Source organism: Octodon degus, unplaced genomic scaffold (genome assembly GCF_000260255.1).
Source record: "Octodon degus isolate 3935 unplaced genomic scaffold, OctDeg1.0 scaffold00260, whole genome shotgun sequence".
Lineage (NCBI taxonomy): Eukaryota > Metazoa > Chordata > Mammalia > Rodentia > Octodontidae > Octodon > Octodon degus.
This window is the reverse complement of record NW_004524836.1, coordinates 803,902-826,767: the sequence shown is the minus strand read 5'-3', so window position 1 is coordinate 826,767 and position 22,866 is coordinate 803,902. Positions and strand designations below refer to the sequence as shown.

At 39.8% G+C, this 22,866-nt stretch overlaps 1 protein-coding gene across 4 annotated transcripts in view; it reads right to left on the bottom strand.

The window, feature by feature from the left end:
* Positions 1 to 14,396, bottom strand: part of Il15 (interleukin 15) — a 97,143-nt gene extending 82,747 nt beyond the window's left edge. Inside the window, exon 1 of one of the 4 annotated variants that reach the window (XM_023706489.1) lies at positions 13,619 to 14,396. The gene's annotated coding sequence lies outside the window, so the exon portion shown is untranslated. The other 3 variants (XM_023706487.1, XM_023706486.1, XM_023706488.1) reach the window with 3 other exon arrangements.
* Positions 14,397 to 22,866: the final 8,470 nt, after the last annotated feature.

Here is a 22,866-nt window from a genome sequence, read left to right as displayed (position 1 = left end):
AGAGACAGAGAGAGAGAGACAGACAGAGACAGAGAGACAGAGAGAGAGACAGAGACAAGAGAGAGAGAGACAGAGTCAGAGACAGGGAGAGAGAGAGAGAATTCAACACATGGGGTACTCAGTTTTATATATACAAATAGTAATTGTCCCAATAGATAATCAATTACTTGATATTACCATGGCTTGTTCCTCACAGCTATTACAGTATCTGACAGAAAATCATAGACAGAAAAACAATTAATAAATACTTTTCATTGCTTATCAGTCTTCTGTATTTTATAAAGCATAGGATTATTAGTTCAGGAAGGAACTCACATTTTATAATCTGCAGTAGCTTAAAGTAGCATGTTCTGAAATAAAAAAAGTCAGAGTTTACAAGATAAATAGCTTACTATCGAGTCAGATAAGCCAGCAGCAACACCACTCGTATCAAGATTCACAAGACAGTTAGAACTAACATCTTACTTTTTAGAAGCAGAGTCTAAAAGTAGAAAACGTATTTTTTATTCCAATATTTGGGTTCATGGCCAACTTAAAAGTGACATGTTTTCATGATTATACATCTTATGAGTGCTAAGAAGAGTAACTAAATAAATTATATGCCATCAAAACTGCCAGTTTGTACAAAAAAAAAAAAGGCCAGCCAAATAGCTCAGCGGACTAAAGATCCTACTTAAGCAGAGCAGAGAAGCTGGGGTTCCATCCCTGGCATGCTGTGCTGGCCGCGCCCCCAGGGCATGCTGAGATGGCAATTGAAACTAGGAGTGGTGGAGAGTGCTTGTAATCCCAGCACTTGGGAGGCTGAAGACAGGAGAATTACTACGAGTCCAATCTGCACAAAAATACAAAAAAAAAAAAAAAAAAAAAAAAAAGACTTCCAGTTTTATAAAACTTCTATCTTCTATATTACTTAATTTTTGTTTTCAAAATACTTGGCAAACAGAATTGAGGAAACGGAAGGAATTCAGAGAAGTGGGCTTGTCTTGTTGCAATTTCCTCTCATTTACTGAAGCATTTTCTCTGCAGTAACAAAATTATCTACTCCATAATGAAACTCTGGCAACACATTAAACAACCCTGGGTTCGTGGATATTCTTTGTTTTATTTTGCTTCGTTTTTAGATTTAAAAAGCCTGGGTGATAGTACTTCTTTTGGAAAACTTATTTCCCTTCTTAAACTAACAATAACTAATATGCTAGGGAGACTTTCCCGACAGCCATATGAACAAGGGTGAATTACTTTTACAAATCTAACTAATCTCCTTCTTTCAGATTTCTATCTTATTTAACCCATCAGCAACAAGTAATAGCCTACTGAGAACAAAAATAATATAACTGTGTGTCTACCACACAGTATTCAAGTGGCAGGCTCACAAGGACTCTCCTTTTCCGAAACTCAGCCCTTCCAACTCTACCACCAAAATACTGCACCATTACCTTCTGCATTCACACAAGAAGAGAACCAATATGAACATAGGTCTAGATGGCTCAATATTGTGGAAAGTATCAGGCAAGTTCCCATTCAGTAGAGGGTGAGCAAAAGAAAGATATGGTCAATATTCCCAGAGGACAGGATGATAGGCAAACTGGAAGAAAGCTCCCAGAGGAAGAGAATGCATATTTAAAGATGAGCATGAAAGAATAAGCATGTGCTAGATGTAAAATTCACCCAGAAGCAACAGGTGGGGCATGAAATGACAGGCAGTCAAGAACGTAGGAAGCAGCCAGATATGAGGGTAGATGCCAGTAATTCTTACACACTGGGAGGCTGAGGCGGGAGGACTATGCATTTGAACCTAGACTGAGAAACTGAAGAAACAAATAAATCCCTGCCTCTGAACAAACAAACAAAAACTTAAAAGGCCAAGGATGTAGCTCAGTGTGCAGGTTTCAATCCCCAGCACTGAAAAAAAAAATGCCTTGTGAAGCACACCATTCTCTTTTTGGAGACGTGGGAGCTGGCCAAGCCTTTCTTGAAGACTTTCCCTGAAGGTTCCTACTCACTAGGCACCTTGCTCAGTGACTGTCACTCTACCCATTTTAAGTGACCCCAAACCTGCCATACATAATTGTGCCTCCTTGAGAAATTGCTTGACAACTGGATATAATCAATAATAATTTACTTATTTATGCACAAGTCAAAAAATGTCACAATGGCTCCATCACCCTCTAATCCAATACTTCTGATGATTTACAGTACACTTTCAGTTGCATGTTTCAATCTTATTTCAATCATGAAATTTCCAAAATCAGTTTCACCTATTCCTGTACTTTATCCTATGCTGTATCTATAACCCGTGTGTGTTCCTCATGTGTTCAGTCTTTGTCTCTCATTACTATCTCGAAGTCCCCAGATTCTTCTCTGCGCTTTGGTCTTACCACTGAAACAAGGCCAGTCAAAGACTGAGAAATGTGGCTGCCCAGTCTGGGCACTCAAAAATATTGGTCTCTGAAGGAGATGACTCAGTCGATAAATGAGATATATTAACCAAATTGATTTCCCTTGAAAATAGCTCATCTTTCTGTTCCTCATTAATTTTAATAGTTTTCTGTTCCTCAGAAAACATCCATCCATTCATTCACTCAACAAACATTCATTAAAAACTACCATATGCCAAGCACTGGCAGATTTGGGGCATACAGAAATAAAGAGAATAACAAAAATATATGATTTACTGTAGTTCCTGGCCTATCAGGGAAAGGGCAGTGCAAAACAATTACGTAAAATACATACAAGTTCATAGCTCCTTATCTGAAAACCTTAAGTCATGCAGAACTCTAAAAGCTGAAAGTCTGTCCTTAATTCACTGGTTAACAGAATACCAGTTGAACTGACATACGACTATATTCTAATTTTTATTTTAAAGAGGAAAAACAGCCCAAAATAAATAATAAGAACAAAGACAAAAACAAAAGCAAAGCAACATAAAACAACAAAAATGGTGCAGAATTTCAAAACAAAAATTGAGGATTAACAATGGTTATTATATTACGTATTGTTGTCCTCAAACTTGTTTCTCAGATTACCAGATATAGCTATGCAAGATTGATCAAACAATTGACATGGCTATTTAAGAGTTGTATTTAATTTCACTTTTGATGCACTGTCTCTATGCTCAATATGTACTATATAGAAAAGGCATTTTAGAGTATAACTACCTAAAATCTGAAAGAAAATCTGCATTTCCAAAACCCATTTGACTGTAAGAGTCTGGCCGAGGTAGGACCATCATGGCAATTTGCCACACCATGATCATGTTTGGAGAAGAGCTGAAGCCAGGCATGGAGCTGGGGCGGGGGCAACTTGCACCACTCAGGGAAATCTTACATCAGTCAGGGAAACCTTCATTTCAAAGGCGATACATGAGGTAGGCCTCTAAAGAGGTAAGGGAGAATAAAGCATAGCTGAAAAAAAGAGTGAATTCAAAGCTTAGAAAATTCCAAGATGTGCAGACAAAAACCACAGCATCATGGTTGATGCACAGAAAAGCTGTTGGTGTGACTGGTTCAGTGATCTGGGGAAGCAGCAGTAAATGAGGTAAGAAGGGTCCAGATCACCCAGGGACATCCGAACTCTTACAGAATTTGGCTTTCCTCATATGATGAAAAGGAAAAGGAAGGTTTTGAATCAAGGAGTGGCACAACCTGATTAATATATTGTAACAGGATCATATCTAAGGCAAATAATCTCCAAAACTATCTACCATAAACTGCCACTTTCCTCCCATGAACATGCATAGCACTCTACCCATCAATAAGTGGGCCTGTGTGCGCTCTCCTTGAATAGTTAATGGCCTCGTGGCTTGCTTTTCCCAGAAGATTGCTATTCAACTCCCAGGCCTTCAGAGCTTGCAGCTCCCACTTTCTGACAGAAGGTGGATATTTGGTTAGTGTCTGACAGCCCTGAGATAATCCTACAATGGCGAAGTCAGCCATGTGGAGAAGAAACAAAGAATCCAGGTAGCAAACATGCTCCAGATCCTATGTGTATAACCCAGAGTGTTCAGCCATCCCAGATACCCACTGAGTTACTCCAGCAAAAGATACAGACATCATGTAATAGAGAAAATTCAGTCCTAGTTTTTTTTTCCACCCAAATTTTTAAGTCTGAGACAATGAGATATTTCTTATTGTACACTAATAAGTTTGGAGGTAGTTGGTAACACAGCAGTTGACAAGCAGCAATAACACAGTAGTTGTTACTGGTGAGAAGGCAGCTCATGTTTTATAGAGGTAAGATGTCAGCAAGCCATGGAATACAGTAATGTAGAAGAAAACACACTTGTGACAGTGACAACTGTCTTTATAGCTGACTAAAATTAACAACAGGAAGATACCTAAAGAATCAAAGTAGAACTTAGAGGAAATTTTTAACCCAATAGTTACTAAGCAAGAAAAAAAAAACACACTCATGCTGGACTGTGTAGACAACAAAAGATACTCAAAAAAAGAAGTGTTATTAGGGCAAAGATCAAATCCAATACTTATAATGCATTCTCAGGTTAAAAATCACATCAAGTATTATCTGAACAACCTTTCATTAACACCTAGGAAAGTTCTGAAGTGGTGCTTTCAGACCCTGTCAGCTAGCCAAGAGCCTCATACAAACCTCAAGGGCTACTATAGAATTCTGGCTCAAAGACAAAGTAAAGAGAAGCTAGGCTCAAGAGCACTGTATGTGTGTTCTATGTAGCAGAATAAACATCAATAAAATTCAAAGAAATCCTGAAGTTTTAGGGAGATCTCAACTTACAAAAAAATAAAAAGACCGATAGCTAAACAGAAAGGCCATGTAAGAGTAAAAAAACAGGTCACTGGGTTGCAAATTCTTTTCTCTTGGAAGATAAAGAAAGTGTCAGAGGGGATAAATTCTAAAAAGTGGAGTTAAAAACCTTGGAGAACAATTCCTAGGGAAAGATTTGGGCCTCAGAACATGTTCTCTTCTCGGAGCAGGATGAACTGGGAACATGTACCTGGCTGCATTTAGACAAATGACTGGACCAATATGCCTTGTATTTTCTTATTTTTACATGGTACTGTCTTCAGCAATAATCCTCTTTTCATCCTACCATTGTATTTGGGGCCAGAAAAAGGTACCAAAACATCTTTCTAGTTCATAGATATCAGGACCCCAAAAACAGTGCCCCAGACAACTTATCCATACAGACAGATCTTATTTGGATTCTTTAAATTTGAGGTTGATGCCATAATGGGATAATCCACAAGGGAATGATGAAAGTCAGCCACAGCTCTCCTCTGGATACTGGTTGTTCCCCAGAGGCAAATGTGCCCGAGGCTTTGCCACAGAATCTGGCACTGCTGAAGAGAGGTGGTGGAACTCCACAGAAGCTAGAAGAAGTTGGGAACTTGCCCATGGAGGGACTCTGGGACCTTGGATTCTCTCTCTCTCTCTCTCTCTCTCTCTCTCTCTCTCTCTCTCTCTCTCTCTCCTTTAATTCCTGCTTACAATGAGGTGAGAAGCTTCCTCTCGTATCTGTTCCTTCAATAATGTTTGGCTTCACTACAGGTTCAAAAGCAATATGGCCCACTGACCATGGACTGAAGCTTCCAAAACTACCAGCCCAAATAAAGTATCTTTCTTTGTTGCTAATTATCTTAGGTATTTTGTCACAGTGATGGAAAGTAGACTAATACAGTTATCACTTAAGTTCATCTAGGTGAAACTCACACAGTGAAAAAGAAGTACAAATATGCAACTCGGAGAAGCTACACGGGGAGGTCTGTGTCAGGCCAGCATTTAGCTTTCAGCTGTCAGAGCAGAGATGCCAGACATGACAAAGACTTCTCAAGTGTGTTCTTTGCGGAAGTCCAAGAGGAGCCAACCAACTGAGTGCAGTTTAGATTGCAGAACCATAACAAATAATAAATCTCGGGGTGTTTAACAGCCATTGAGTTCTGGGATGTTGTTTTATTTTGTTCTTGTTTTATGGTGGTTATTTTTACTGTATTGACAGTAATTATGGGTGGTATGTTGAGAACAAGCCAGAGTGGGAGGGCAACCAAGTATAGTAGCACACACCACCACCTCTTGCAGAAATGCTACAAGATGTGGACCTGGCTGACAGCGGTGACTCTGGTGGGAAGAGCTGGAGGTGGGCTCTATTTTGAGGAGTTAGATAAGTGATTTGGTAGCAATTCAATGCGGTAGTAAGAAAAGCTAAGCTAAGGACAACTCTAAGATCAACTGATGAAGTGATTATGTACCTTAAAGACCAACTTCCATGAAGTAAGATGGGGAAGATGGTACAACAGATAAACTGAAGAGTGACATCAAGAACCCAGTGAGTGGGGCCAGTGAGATAGCTCAGGGGTCTAAAGCGCCTGCTTAGACAAGCACACAGGGACCAAGGTTTGATCCCCTGCACCACATGCCTCAACAGCCCCACCCCCAGTGTGGGCTGAGCGGGCCACAAAATAAAATAAAAAAAATACAATGGGTATTACAAATATAATCAGAGATGCCAGGTAGATCTTGACTATAAATCTGCAATTTGAGGGAGAGGCCATGGCTGGAGATATAAATATATGAATCATCAGTATGAAGGCATTATAATCTAGGAAAGCGAGGGAAATAGTCGAGGGACAGACCAGGAAAAGGCCTTGGGACTGAGTGCTCAGACTGTCCTGTGTTTATACCTGATGTGCAAAAGAGGAGGCAGCAAAAAGGAGACAGAAATAGTTGCTGGGAGGCAAAAAGGAAGTAAGAGAAGGGCTGCCCAGAAGCTGAAGTGAATAATCCTCAGCTTCTGCTGAAACTGACCTCTGCGGTTAGCCGGTGTGGGGATTCCGGGCTAGAGGAACAGATTTCCGTTACCTTTTTCTTGTTTAGCAGTTCCAATCGGAGTCATCCAACTGGCTCTCATTGAAATCAACTATGTGACTAGCCCTCTACCACTTGTTTTTATTCCAAATATAAGTGTAGAAACAGACACGTGAAAAATATAAATATACACATGCAATCATCCCAGCTATTACAGAAGCTGAGGCTGGAGGATCTTGCATATGAGGCCAACCTGGGCAATTTAGCAGGACTCTGTCTCAAAATAAATGATAAAAAGAGGTAATGATATAGCTTAGCACAAAGTTTTAGTCCTAGTGTAGAAAAAAATATTATAAGGAAATGTGCAAGTGTACATGGCATCCAATAAATTCATAAAAGGATAAAGCATAAGTCTGTCTGAGGAGTAAACAGAGACAGAAAAAGCTGAATAGGGTGGGGAGCTTTGGACTGCCAAGAAATGACAGTGAGTGCAGAACCCAGAGGCCTAGAAGAGGAGATGACAGGGACACACAGTCTCCCCAGCCCCTCTGGAAACTTCTGGGGCAGGAGAAGAGTAGGCTCTTCGAGGCTTCCCACCCCACATTCCGTACTTTGCCTTAAGCAAATGAACCCAGATAATTCTGAATCCAAGGCTTAGGTTGAACTAGATCAGAGATCTCTCAAGTGAAAAGCAAGCCCCCATGGCCACCCTACCAAGGCAGCAAGCATGTGGGCAGAGCTCCAAGGGCACCACACTCGATGTCCGCTCCTTCCACGGGAGCCCCTCTCTCAGGAGGTGCCTAGAGAGCCTGAGGAAAGCCTGTTTTCAGGCACTTCTCCTTTCCCACTTCCCCTTTTGTCCTGACCCTTTTCTCCACTGCCTCACAAGAGAGTGCAAATCCCTCACCCATCTGGAACTTCCATGGCCTTAGGCCCAGCCTTGCTGAGACTGTATACACTGAGGCAATTTCAAGGGCTGACACAAAAAAAATTAATCAAAGCACCGATAGTGAGCATACATACTTGTACAATACACATTTCAAATATAGTTTCAGATTTATTCCTACTAATTATCAAAAATTAAAGGATTTTTTGGTTGTCTGCTGTTCATATTTAAAATAGCATAACAAAGAATAGTTTTAACAGGAGAATCATTTGAAAACTTAAATTTTAATTCATATACTTATTTTTATGGTAAAGCTGTAAGGTGAGTAAAAAAATGGAAAATCTACTGTGAAATCTCTGACTGTAGAATGTTCAATTTAATATTATTTGATAATTTTGGAGGGCAGTGCCAACAGCGTGCAGGGGCTACTTTACTTCTCAAATTTCAGTAAGAAAAACTATGCAGCATCCTGATCAAGGAAAAGGATCCTCGAGAATCTGGGACTTTCTCTGAGCATGCTTGTACACTAAGATGCCTACTAAAGTATCTTCCTCTCCGGACTTCAAGCTTCTCATTAACATATACATTCTCCTTCGAGAACTGTTTTCAGTTTCCATTCCTGTGTTTAGCAAAATAGTTTCTATAACTTCCCTGATCTCATGGGTGACCTGTGACATCTTGGAAAGAACCACTAACACTAGGAGAAGACAGGGCCGTGGGGAGCATTCAGACTTTGGCTCCTCTTTCAGTGTCTTACACAGTGCCCTCCCCTTGGAGTAAAACACCACCAAGCAGGTGCCCACAAATACTTTGTCTTCAGAAGCAAACTGTGAAGAAATCATACTGTCAGACTTAACCGGGCCCGAAAAGTCTCTTCTTTCTTATTTCTGATTTCAGCACTGAGTGACTTCTTATATTGGAAAACTGAATTATGAAGAGCAAAATAAAAGAGAACAGGAAGTAGGGAAATCTCTGGTCCTTGAGTGGAATCAAGAGATCAGAGGCACAGGGAAGAAAGGAAAGGAGGAAGATAAAGGAAGGTGTGTCGTGTACATGTACGACTCCACAGGAGGAATGTAAACACAGTGTACTGCCAATGTGGATCCATAAAATGATAAATTATTTTGAAAAGTTTATCTTCTTAACATAAAGCAGACTAATAAATAGCATTATATCACTTCAAATGAGGGCCAGCATCTACTTCATGGAAAGAATACTGGCATTTTATTTGCTGTTGTACTGTGAGGGTGCCTTTCCCTAGAATAGAAAACATGAGCTCTGATTTGGTTACTTTCCTTCTGTTGCTGAGACAAAACGCCCAACACCCTAAATTAAGGTAGGAAAGGTTTATTTTGCTCACGGTTTGTGGAGGTTTCAGCAGATGATCTGTGGGCTCCAGGGCACGGTAGCATAGCGCAGGAGCAACAGTTTGAGGCAGAAGACAGCAAAAGCAGCAAGAGCAAAGGGGGCTGAGCGGGGTAAGCCTCCTTTCCTCCCTTATACTGTACGCAGCCTACAGGACCCCAGGTGGGTGTAGGGCTTCCTTCATCTCTGTGCGTCCTCCTGCACAGGCTCAGAATGTTTACAAAGTGAACACCTCAGGCCCCTGATGAGTCAGCTAACCTTTTAAACTTCTCCAGTTGACACAATGAACAACACCCAAGAGTAGTGAGAGCACACCCTCTGGAACCTAGGGCGTACAACTGCTGAGTAGTACCCAACTTAGTTAGGCCTCTAGATTTCAATATATGAACCATTACAAGATGGAAAAGAAAGAAAGAAAGAAAGAAAGAAAGAAAGAAAGAAAGAAAGAAAGAAAGAAAGAAAGAAAGAAGAAAGAAAGAAAGAAAGATAGATAGAAAAAGAAATGAAAAGAGAAAGAGATGCTGGGGAGATGGCTCAGTGGAATAAGCACTTCGCTGACAAGTGCAAGGGCCTGAGTTTGATCCCCAGTTCTGCCAAAAATAAAAAAAAATTAAAAAAAGAAAAAGAGAAAGAGTGCATTAACTTTGAAATAAAAATAAATCTCAGCAGTGTCTTGCTTTGAAGTCTTGATCCAAATGAAACTGCATGGAGCAATCTTTTTTTTTTTTTTTTCTTTTTTAACAGTCAGGATTGAAACATAATAGTTATTAGAATTCAATGATATCATGCAGATTAAATACCAGCCTGGTGTCTGAAACACAGCATTGTAGCACTTTCTGCAGTTTTCAGATTCATATTAGTTTCCTCCTAGAATGATAGTTAATAACAATAATTTGTACTTCAGTTTCTCTTTCAAGATTTCTTTGCTACCCCTATCTCCTTATTCATTATAATCTGGAAACAGAATAAAACAAATTCCCTCTATCTGTTCCCAACTGTTAACATGTAACATGTGCTACGCATGCACACATATGCACATGTATGCACACACACATGCATATATGCATGTACCCATATAAGATACATACCTATATGGCATACAAATACAGTTGATAATTAGTGAGCCTTGCCATCCAATTGTTAATTGCATTCCACTACTCATCAAATCTAAGCTTTCTCTCAGTACCTCTACAGAATTTTCCATCCAACCAGTTCAGTAGGATCGCAGCAGGCCTTGTAGGCAATGTGCAATCTCAATATGCTCCCATAATTCCTTTTGGTAAGGAAATCTGGGAACAACTGAAGTTACGCCCAAGAAAGAAGCTGTTTTCTTGCCAATGGTACCACCACAGAGCCACCAGAGAGCCTTCCTAACAGAGGTGTGGTTAAAAATATGTTTACATTTTTAAAATATTACAATAAAAGACATGATACCTGAATATCAGAATACCTGAGCACCCCAACCCCTCAAACACTCACTTTCCCACAGAACATTTTGAACTACTGATCTTAACAGTTCCTGAACCCATCCTGGGAGTCTTCTTTCAAGAGCCCCTTTAATTGCTCTGTGGGGGTTACTGAACTGACTCAGAACTTCCATGATCATTTCAACCTTCAGGCACTGCCAAGAGGGAGGAGGGGGAGGAGCCACAGAAAGGTGGATGAGGACACCCTGCAGTGCTCTAACCAGGCTGCCTCCACTGGAGGGCACCCAGCAGCAGCAGCAGCCACGGTATAGTTGGCCACACCTCACAAAAGCACTCAACCAGAACTGCTCTCAAAGTGGTGAGCATAATGGGTATTTTGAACGAATTAAGGGTAATGTGTCCTCTAAAATAATGTCTTCAAATTTAAGTAGTCACTGTACATTTCAATCACTCTATGTACAGCTCAATCCAAATGTGTGTATTACTTGCCAAACAGTAGAAACCAAAGCAAATAATACAAACACTTTCAGATGCAGGCCATAAAAGTAATGTTACAACATACAGATATTATATACAGAATATTATTTGTCTATAAAATAACCTTAAGTATATAATTAATAATGCCTATTACATAAATACTGTATACACAGTACTTTAAAGACAACATTTTAGTATTATAATATTGCTGGAAAATGAAATCATTGCCACTGTCAAATTATAGAAAATATTTCAATAGGAGTAATATCTTTTAAAAACACCTAAATACCAGGAATCTTAAACCTGTGTAACTCAAAGTACAACTTCTAACTATGATCTTGGGAAAGTTATTTAATCACTTATAAACATCAATTTTCTCAGCTATAAATTCCAGTCTCTGCCATATATTCATATGTAAGAACTCAATAGGTGTTGGTAATTATTTACATTACCTGAAGATAGTTCTAGCACTATATCATCATTAAATGCCCTTCGAGAATGCTTACATAATAAATGGAATTTAACACACAACTCGGAGAAACCGGAAGAAAAGGACAGTACTGTAAGTTGTAAATAATTTAATTGTATGTGTCCAAGATATATTAAAAGCAGAAACTCAGAGCCCCTTTTACAGCCTTCCAGAAGCAGCAAACCTGAGATTAAAAAAAAAAAAAAATCCAAGGTTTAAAACCTTTCATTTCCAAACTCTACTTCAATAAATTTGAACTCATTGTACCTCTTCACCCACCACAGTTGATAAGCACATTTTATTGATACACATTGTAGCTTGTGATATAGCTGGTGACATTTGCTACATTAATTGAAAAGGTTAAAATTAAAGAACTCATGTAAGAAGCAGAACTATAGTTTCAAATTAGATTCCAGACTTGCCACTCCAAATCATCCAAAGCTTTTGGCACCAACATTACCAGAATATTCTGCCTATTTGAAGCTGTGAGCCTGTAGTCAATTAATCATTTTTTTTTTTTGTCTTGTCACTGCTGCAAAATAATCCAGCAAGAGAAGCCCTTCTAACTAAGCTCTCCTAGGACAAAACATAGAAATATAAATAAGGACATGATACCAAGACATGGTGATAATCAACTTTAAGAACTTTCTGTTTCTTCGAGTAAAACTCCAGCTTCACCCTTACTTAAAAAAACCTAAAATAGCTATTGCTTTATCCTCAGTTCTTTATATATCTTGATGTTCCTTCCCTTTTACCTCCTCCCTCAGTCTACCATGTCCACTCCTCTGCTTTTTAAGACAACGACAGGGCTTTAAATTTTAATGTGCTTTGTTCCTGGATGATTTCAACAGACCCAAGAGATCTGTCCACTTTGCAGCCTCTGGACAGCAGGACACAGTAATCCCTGGTCTTTCTACTGTCTAACACTAATGCAAGAATTCAGCCAAACTGGTAACACTAACACCATGAGGAAGACCACCACTTGTACAGAGAGCAAAATCAGTATGATAATATTAGAAGTAGGTTTTTAGAAATCTATTGGGAAGTAGCTGGTCACCACCACTTTGCTTCCAGTTCCACCTTGTGACTCATCTTGACTGAGTCTATTATTAGCTACCCTTCAAGAATTACTTTCCTTTACAAATGCTTTGCAGTTACTATAGTTTTCAATATGTGGAATTACATGAATTTTGCAATATGCAGTTGCAATAACACCTGAAAAAATTAAACGGGTTCTCTTTTAAAGCCCTGTTGAATAAGAACTACTTCAAGACAATTAGCCTGCTTTTCTTTCAAGTTGTTCTGCTATTCCAGATAACTGCTTGTCTAAAAGAAAACAGCTTGCGCTTGTGCGGAGCTGCAGCTAAAGCAGACCCAGGCCCGCGTGCCAAGCAATGACCATTCCTACACATTTCTCTCCCTAGAAGACCTGTCCTGACTAAAGACGGGAGTAATCTGATTTTGCAAAAGCAGCAACTACAGCGAGTTTCAGAGAGCGCAAGGAGTAAGCGAGCAGGGAGCTGCGGTACCTTTGACTTTACTTGATTTTGAATCTAGCTTGACTAGATTCAAAACGCGGTGCTCTGGCTGTCAGACTGCGTCCTCCTGCAAACGCGCGCGCAGGGCGAGGGCCTGGGGCGCACGTACTGTCGCGCACCCTCCGCCCCCCTTTGCGGGTCCGGGGCGCTTGGGGCGCGCCGCGCAGACGCCGCTTCGCGGAGCCGGGAGCACGGAGAGCGCAGCGCGCGGGAGACGCGCGCGGGGCGCACCAGGACACGCGGTCTACGTCGCTGCAGAGGTGGGAGGATGAGGCAGAGACCACAGCGAAGTAAAGGGTCAGAAGAGAAAGGGGGAAAACGTGTGCAAGCAGCACAATCAAAACTTGAAGTCTGGTCAAGAGGGCGGGACAGCCGGGGCGGCGGCTGGCACAGAGAAAAGGGTGGAAGAAGCAGAGTCAGAAGGGGCCCTGGGCGTAGGCATTTTGGCAGGCTCCAGCGCTCCGGCACTACCTGCACCTCCTCTCTCCAAGCGGAACAGTCGAGCGCGTACCTCCATGGAGTTGTGCAGCCAGCTCGACCAGACCCTGCCAGGGCTTCGACGGCAGCGAGTGGCTCAGCTGGGGTCCCGCCCCGCGCCGCCTTTCACCCGGGGAGTGCCAACCCCCAGTGAAAAGAAAGTGAAACAGAAGTTGCCGGCCGCGGCAAAGATAAACACCTCCAGCATGCGGGGGAGGGGCAAGACGGCACGCTCCTGGGCGGCTGCCCCAGGTGTCCTAGGGAGGCCTGCGGGTTTCTGCCACCTCTTGACCTTGGGGCACAGAAGCTGAAGGGCTAGAGAGCCGCGCAGGGGCGCCGGCCTTGCCTCACCCGGCCTGTGCCTCAGAGACACCTGCGCGGAATTCTCCGGGAAGGAAAAGAGGAATGTCCAGAGTCCCCCACAGACTCTACCACCAGGCACCTCCTGGGAGCCTTCCCCAGCAAATTCTGGAGCTTGGGGCAGCCCGTACCGGGAGGAAAGAGAAAATGATTGGAATCCGAAGAGGCCTCTGCTCCATGCACGTTTTCAGGCTCACAGTGAGAAGAGGGAAGTTTCTGCATTGTTTTAAGACTATGGGTGACTGCTTTGTCCAGACAGTTGGCTAGGAGATGAACGTCTCTGGGGTCACTTTTCCAGGCTAATACACAGACAGGCAGTTGCGACACATGCACAGCCCCTCGTTGGATGGGACCCTGAGCTGCTGTATGCTCCAGGTGGAAGACAAGACTTGAGTTGCTGAGACTGATCTGCATGCGGGTCACAGTCAGGGCCAAGGCCTCCTGCCCACTTTTGAAAGCACCTGGGAAAACCTGGCAGGGATGAGACTGATTCAAAATCCCTAGCGAACTGGTGGGCGGTACTTTCCAAAGCCTTTGAGTCAAGGCATGAAGCAATCAGAATTCTTGGCGCTTGCTTAAAAATGTTGCTGTTTTGATGTGTATTCCATACATGTCAAATAAAAATAAAACCATTTTGTAGAAGTTAAGTATAATTTGTTGTTAAATTCACATGAAATTATTTCTTTTTATGAAAATTTGAGTTTGGTTGGGTAAACCTTTCCTCTGTCCTTCTTTACTTGAAATTAAAACAGGTAAATTCTTTCTTTTTTTTTTTTTTTTTTTGGCCGTACTGGGGTTAATCACTTCAAACTTAAATCACAATCAACAAAATAAAGCAATGAAAACCAGTGAGAAGGTTTCTATACTTGGAAGTCATATTTAAAGAAATGAAGAAATTATTTTTCCCATCTATAGTAATGATGAATTTTCAGGTCATGATGCCAGGGGATGTTCGGCCCCTCAGATCTTTGCGCAGCAATTACATGGAAGCTCAGATGTGCAGGATGAGTGTGCCTTGAGAGAAGAGGCCCACCTTGGCTGGATTCTAACTTGGAGATACAGCCTCTGTGGAAGGACCTGAGAAGAGAGTGATCAGGGCAAATGGACCTGCGGCCTCAGCCCCAGCGAGGACCACTGCAGAGCTTCTTGGACCCCTGCAAATTGCTTCTTCTCTCTCCTCCTTTGGCCTCTTTTTGAATGGGTGCCATGTGTTCTGCTGCTGGAAGAGGAAGCAGAGGTCCAGACAAGGGGGCACTTGACGGGCAGCACTCAGCTCCTCTTAGCAGAATCCCACACTGCAGCTGTGGGTGGACCATCACCTCCCCTGTTCCACGCCTTTGTTCTGTGCAGGAGCTCCACAGAAAGCTACCAGGGCTCCCTAGCTCCTTGGCTCCAGATCTGCCAGCTCCCGGAGACTGAGGGGCATCAGTGTCCCACCGCACAGCTTTTACCAGTTGTAACCACCTCAGTGAATTAAACCACTTGAGCTGCCAGGGAGGTTTCTCAGCACTGTGAAACTGATCGAAGCTATCTTTGCAGGTTTGGAAGAACAACCTAAGAGTAAGAATAATAAAATTGGCCTGTAATTATTATTTTTTGGGGGCCTGTAATTATTGATTCAGCTTCTAATCCAGTACATTCTGGAACAATACACTCAATGACATATAAAGCATTTAGTCAGATTAGGGAAGTTAACATAAATCGCAATAAAGCAAAATGGAAAATTACTATAACCACTGGATGTGCTCTGTTCTATTTCTTGCCTCCCAAATATGTAGGTCAAATTTGTTTTCTTAATTATGGAGCAAAAAGGAAAGAGGGAATTTATGAATTAGTTATGAGTGCCTGGAATTCAATGAAGTTAAGTTTATAGCATCGTCTATTTTTGTGGCCTTCCACTCAAACAGAGAAGTATAATATATGCAATTTGTGTTTTTAGTTCCCACAGGCTGTTTGAGAAGATACTGAAAATTATTCACACCAATGAGCAAGTAAATTCTGCTGATAAATTAAAAGCAAAGAGCAAGATTGATGAAATAATTTTGAAACTGCCTTAAGATAACTAGTAAAACTGTAATGCTGGAAGAAGTAAAAATTAACTAAACCTCACAGAAGTGGCCATAATAATCTCAAAGAATGAACACTAAAATCATAGTTCAAACATTTTTAATATCTGTTTTTTTTTAAGACAATGCCAGTGGAACGGCTGTTCTTAAAGTAAATTATTAGTAAATGTTTTCTCTTGCTTTTGAAACTTCTACTTTGGAAGGAGTTAAATGTTAGCTCATCTAACTTAGAGCTCAAAGTCCATGACTGTAGCCTTATTTACTGTCTTCTTAAGATGAAATCACAAGTTAAGACCAGGTTGATCCTCCAGTCTTTAGAAAACACAACCTGCCTGACATTGTTCTGCTTTCCATTTTAAGTTATTTATTTATTTTTATGTGGTCAGTACAGGGTCTATGGGGTCTCATCACACAGATCAGACTCATAGTGATTCTCCTGGTTTCAGCCTCCCAAGGGCTGGGATTACAGGCACAGGACACCACGCCCAGACTAAGCATAGCAGATCCGTGCCGGGGATCGAACAGTAGTCCCTGTACCTGTCTAAGGAGGTGTGCTAGTCCGCTGAGCTATCTGGCCAGCCCTTGCTTTCCATTTTATATAAAGCATCCTTAAAGTGCCTGCAGCCTTATTTCTTTCTTCTTTGTACTCCTGGCAGTAGAGGCATCCACCTGCCCTGAAAAATTGCTCAAATTTTCAAAAGTTTCTGTAGTTATTAGTTTTTTAGAGGCACGCCAAGGTTAACTTTCATCTCTATAGTTCTTACTCTGCCTCTCTGGTGCAAGGCCAAGCACAGATTTTTTCAGTTATAATTTTTATTTTGATTGTACACATTTGTAGGGCAACACTGAGCTATTTGAAATATGTATATGTAAGCCCTGTAAGCATATTAATTTATTCTGTATTCACAGTCATGCTCTGAGAGATGAGCTATTCTTATATACATTTTAAGAATGTGGAAACCAATGCCTGGGGTGATACTTCTCTTTGTTTCTTTTTTGTGGTACTGGGGAAAGAGAGATGTGTTTACCTGCCTTAGATCACATGGCAACTGACTGAACCAACAAGATTTGAACTCAAATAGTCCAGTTTGAGAACACATATTGGTATCATCTGCGGCCTTTAACTTGACATCATTCTCTGCTGTTTCTAAAACAATTGGATTATTAAGAAAGAAGCCAACCTGTGCTATAGGGTAATTTTAGCCACCATCAAAAAGGAAACAGATCAGTTGCCTCGAATTTCTGGATCCCAAATGCAGTGTGTTCTGTAATCAAGCTTTTCTCTGGTTATTGAAACATATTTAACAGGCTGAGTGCCAGCAGAGTGTTGCTCCAGGTTTGAAGCAATAACTCCTGGCAGGTGAGATAGCTCAGTGGACAAAGTGCCTACTTAGGCAAGAGCAGGGACCAGGGTTTGATCCCTAGCACCACATGCTCCGCTGGCCCCACCCCTGAGTGCACTGAACCGGGCACCAAGACCACATGTGGTGGCTCATGCCTTTAATCCCAGTGCTGGGGAGGATGGAAATAAGAGGATCACTATGAGTCTGAGCTGCATAGTGAGACCCTGTACCAAATACATTAAAGAAAAGAAATGGTAAAAAAAGAAACAACAACTCCAGTGATGGCCTGTTGTGGCTGGTTCCTGACCAAAGGAGCCTGCTTCCGTTTAAGCTCAGCGTCTGAGTACACCCATGGGTGAAAGGCAAGACAAATGGTTTCAAACTGGAGACAGCTTAAAAATGATAATAATAACATACTTAATTTTAAAATGCACATATTCTTAAGTACATCTGTGCCTAGTGAAAGGGAGAAGGGATTTGAAAAGGAATAGCCAATGAATTTAAGGTCTAACAATACTATGCTAAAGAGACATTTAAAGTTGACTCTATCAAAACCTAGTTTGAGAAAATTAATAACTTTATTGAGTTTTATAACATGGGAATATATTTGTAGACATGCACCGTATGAACTGATTTTGTTGGTAATTATTTCAAAGACAAATTGTAAAAAGAATTGTATTTTTCCATTATATATGCTTGCAACATGCACATATATCTCTAATTAGTTCTTTGACTAAACTTGCCTATTTTTATAATACATAACTTTAACAAAAAGATGTAAGCTATAGTGTCAATGTCATGTCGATGTCAACAACAAAAGTTGAACAGATACTGAGTTTGACCCTGTGGCTCACAGATAGTAAGTAGGCTTCCAATCAATACGGAATTATTTCAGGTCTAAATTCTTTCTAGAATTAAAATATGAAAAATCATACATATGTATATATGTAAATTTATATACTATGTACATATTACACACTTGTATATGTTAATATATGTAGATAGGTATTTTACATATATATTCTTTGCAAATATCACAAATTTGACAGTTTGTATGGCTTCATTGTTTTGTTTATAATGTTTTTAATCCTAAAAATCACATTTATTGATGTTTTAATCTTCAAAATATTTTATCAAAATGAGATTTCAGAAGTACTCTATCACATACCAGTTCTATCAATAGAAGGTTCTAATTAATTAATGTATCATTGATTTCATTACAGATGAAACTTCATAGCAATTGTGTAGGCAATGACTCTGGTGAAATGGTTGCCTGTAGTTGCTATCCTAGATGTCCTAGAACATAAAGGCTTAGATAACAAATTAAGATGCTCAAATAGTGTGGTTTATCAGATCAGTTAAAAACATACTGTGTGAAGTAAAAGAAAAGAGATGGGGCACTAAGTTAACCCTGATAGGGTGGATTATAAATATTTTGCTCTCTAAATCTTAGACTATACACATTCATGTAGTTCCTGTCCATCTCCTCCTACGTTAATCTTCTCTGCTAATACTGTGGTGTTGAGAGCTAAAGTGCAGGGGGACACAGAAAGGAAGCTATTAGGACCCTCTTTCCATGGGTGAGACACAGAAGCAAATATAACTCTTCACTTATCCTCCAGAACAACTGTGGACATTAGATATCTTTGATGAACATAGAATATGTGAAGGTGAAATGGGACTGTATTGGATACCTGTGATCAAAGGCCAATTTAAAGATGATATGTAAAAACATTCCCTACCAGGGGCACGGCTGTACCTCTGATGCTAGTCCTTTCTCTCCTTACTATTCCTGTGTGCTCCAGCATACTGCAATAGTTTAGATCCTAAACCCTCCTATGATGATTAAAGGCTTAGCCCCAGTGCTATTGAGAGGTGGGGGAAATTTTACAGGTGGGGCCTAGGAGGAGGTCTTCTGCTCATCAGGGCTACCCTCCAGAAGGGAATAGCAGGACCCAAGGCTCTTCTTCTGGTCTTGCATGCCTTGGCCATGAAGTAAATGGTTTTGCACTAAGATTTGCTTGCCTCGTTGCCACTTAGCCACCCCCCTAGAGGACTAAATACACTGGCTCTACTTCATCATGGACTAAAAGCTCCAAAACAATGAGCTACAATAAAACTTTCCTCTTTATAATTTGGTCACAGTGGCAGAAGGCTAACATACACATAATTCTTTTGTTGTATCTATACTTACCACATGAGGTTACTAACTTGCAATCCAATTAATATATCTTTTTATTTTTTATTTTTTGGCAGAACCGAGGATTGAACTCAGGCCCTTGCACTTGCCAGGGAAACTCTTATTCTACTGAGCCATCTCCCTGGCTCCCCAATTAATGCATCTTATGAAATTTTTTATGCTTCATAAGCTGCTCATTTATGTCTTGCCTGTATTTGACATGCAGACTTTTGCTTGTGTCTTTAAGCTATTGGTATTCATACTATCTGTGACTGGAATTTCATAGTTTTATCCAAATCAATTTTCTTAGGCTGGTAAGATAGCTCAGTGGTCTAAAGCACCTGCTTAGGCAAGCTTAGGCAAGCACAGGGACCACAGTTCGATCCCCAGCACCACAGGCCATACCAGCCCTGGCCCCAGGGTGGGCTGAGCCCCAGGGTGGTCACAAAGAGAAAAAAAATCAATTTTCTTGCCCTCAACACTTAAATATTCTCTGAAACAATAAATTTATATTATAGTATTGCTTTGTGATCAAATATTTATTTAAGGTTTGTATGTTAACACAGCTGTTTGTAGTTTTTTCTGCATCAATGTTCTTTCAACCAAAGAATTCCTGACCTGTAAAGTCATGACTGCTCTGATTCTGAAATGATATCATTCACATTTATCCTTCTGTCAGATAAGAACTATTCTAAAATCTCAGCAGTTGTGTGGAAGGAAACCAAATCTGCTATATTCCTATATACAAGCAATTGATAAATTAATTGATATAAAAATAAATGGTGATGTGTAAGTTTTAAAAAATGTACAGTGAAAGACTTATTGCTATGCATCTTCCTCAAAATACTCCTTCTTTCCCTGAACACACCTATCCCATCATTCTTGCCACTTTCTGAAGCAGATCTAGAGGTCTCCCTTCATAAATGTCTTTATCAGGTATGATGCAGCGGATGGTGTGGTTGAGTGACAGTCATGGAAAAGCAGGCTCCTAAAAATATCAGTGTGCCCACATCCCCCTTATTTGCCAGACCTGGCCCTGTGGAACTTTTAGCTCTTCTCCAAAATCAAAATAATCATGAAAGGCAGGTGTATGGAATTGATTCGGGACACTGAGGCAGCCAGTGCTGCTCAACAAAGGCACTGAAAAAAGTGGACTCTGAGAATTATTCCAGAAAGTGTCAAGAACGATGAGAGGAGTGTGTTCATAATGAGTGAGCATTTGAGGGGAATTAATGGCAACATATCTATTATTTTAATAATTTTCAATTTAAATGTTCATTTATTTCTATCACACCCCATATATTCATTGATTCACCTTTTTATTTTAAAAGAGTTAAAACAACAATAAAACAATACAGAATTTCAAAACAAGGTGATAGGAAATTAACAATGGTTATTATACTATATGTTGTTATTGTTGAAGTAGTTGCTTAGGTTACCAATTGTCAACATGCAAAATTGACCAAACAGTATAAGCACTAACAGTTCCTTTCAAGGAACTAATAGAACTTAGTAGTACAACTATATAAGCTACACCTTGAAAATTTTTTAAAGAAAAAAAATAACAAAATTTGAAAACAATAGAATAACCATATTAGTGTATTGCATATTGTTATCCTCAAAGTAGTTACTCAGAGTACAACATATGGGCATGACAAATATTCCAAATGGTATTACCATAGAACTTTTGCTTCAATGAACTAAGAGAAACTAGTAGCATAACTTAGTTATCTTGTGGCTTTTCTTTTCCCTTCCTTCTTCTATCCTTTACCCCTCTGCAGTTTCTGTTTTATTTTGAATAATTCCTTCCCATTCCACAGTATCTAGTGTACATTTTGGACCTCATTCATTCATTTGGCTTTTCACACATGGGAGACAATAAGATGTTTACACACATGAGTCTGACATTTTATTCGTGATTTTTGTCTCAAGTTACATCATACATAAAAAAATATACATCATGCATACAAAAGTTTATCCCTTATGTATGAGTAGTACTCTACTTTATAAAAAGACAACATCTCTTTTTATTATTATTTACATTTTTAAGGAGAATAAATGATAGTAAAAATATTAGAAACAATATAGAATTTCATTAAACAAAATGATAGGTGTTCAACAATACTTGTTACATTGCATATAGTTGTCTTCAAATTCGTTGTTCATATTACCAGGTATAAGCATTCAAAATTGGTCAAAAAATTAAAAAGAATAAGAAAAGCATTAGCTATTCCTTTAACAGACCAGTAGAAATCAGCATTACAATTATCCAAGCTATCCTGTGCATGTACATTTATATTTTTTTCTAGCCTCCCTTCTTTTCTGGTGCTTTATACAATAGATCATTACTCAGCTATAATAAAAGGTAAACTCAAGGCTTTTATACATAAATGAATGCAACTAGAAACCATAATCATAAGTGAAGTCAGACCCACATGTGTAAACATCATATTGTCTTCCTAGTATAAGAATCTGAAAGAGTAAATAAAATCTGAAAGGTACAATAGTATGAAAAGGAAAGAAACTGTTCAAAGGGAAGGAACAACTGGGATGAGGAAAAGGAGAAAAGACCACATCTTTTTTATCCCTTACTCAGTTAATGGGCATTTATATTCTATGTGACATTTTGCTATGACAAATTGTGCTGCTATAAATTTGGGTGCATATGTATTGCTGTGGCATGATATGTTTAATTCTTCTGGCAAGCTACCCAGAAGAGGAATAGCTGGGCTGGAGAGGACTTCTGTTCCTACTTTTTTGAGGAAGCTCCGCACTGATTTCCATAGTGGTGACACCAGTCTATTCTTCTATCAACAGCGAAGACATCCTTTTTCTCCACAGCCTCTTCAGCATTTGTTATTGGCTAATTTCTTGATGGTAGCCATTCTTTCTGGAGTGAGATGGAATCTTGGTGTCATTTTAATTTATATCTCTGGGATGATTATGATATTGAACTATTTTCATGTGTTTACTTGTTGTTTACATTTCTTCAACTGAGAAGTGTGTGCTCATCTCAGATGACCATTTTTTGAATTGGGTCTTTGAATTTGGGGAGCAGGTGTGACTTTAAAATACTTTATGTATTCTAGATATAAGTCCTTTGTCTGAGGGACAAATGGCTTAACTTTTCTCCATCTGTGGGTTGTCTTTTCACTTTGTTGGTGATTTCTTTGGTTGTGCAAAAGTTATTTAGCAAGTTGAGATCACAGTTGTAGATTTTTTTGTAGTAGTTCTCATCCAGTCTGGGTTTTCTTCATGAAATCTTTTACCTGTCCTTTACATTCCATGCCGTATGCCCTAGATAGAAGCAAGAAGAGTATTTTATAATTTTCCGGGTTGTGTTTTGAGTTTGATAAGAGTTTCTGAATAGACTATAGTGAAAGAAAAATCACTAAAGAAATATAAAATAGAACTGAATAATAATTGAAAAATATTAAATTTTAGTGATCTGCTTAACATGGCTCTTAGAACCTTATAGATAAAATACATATATTAAATA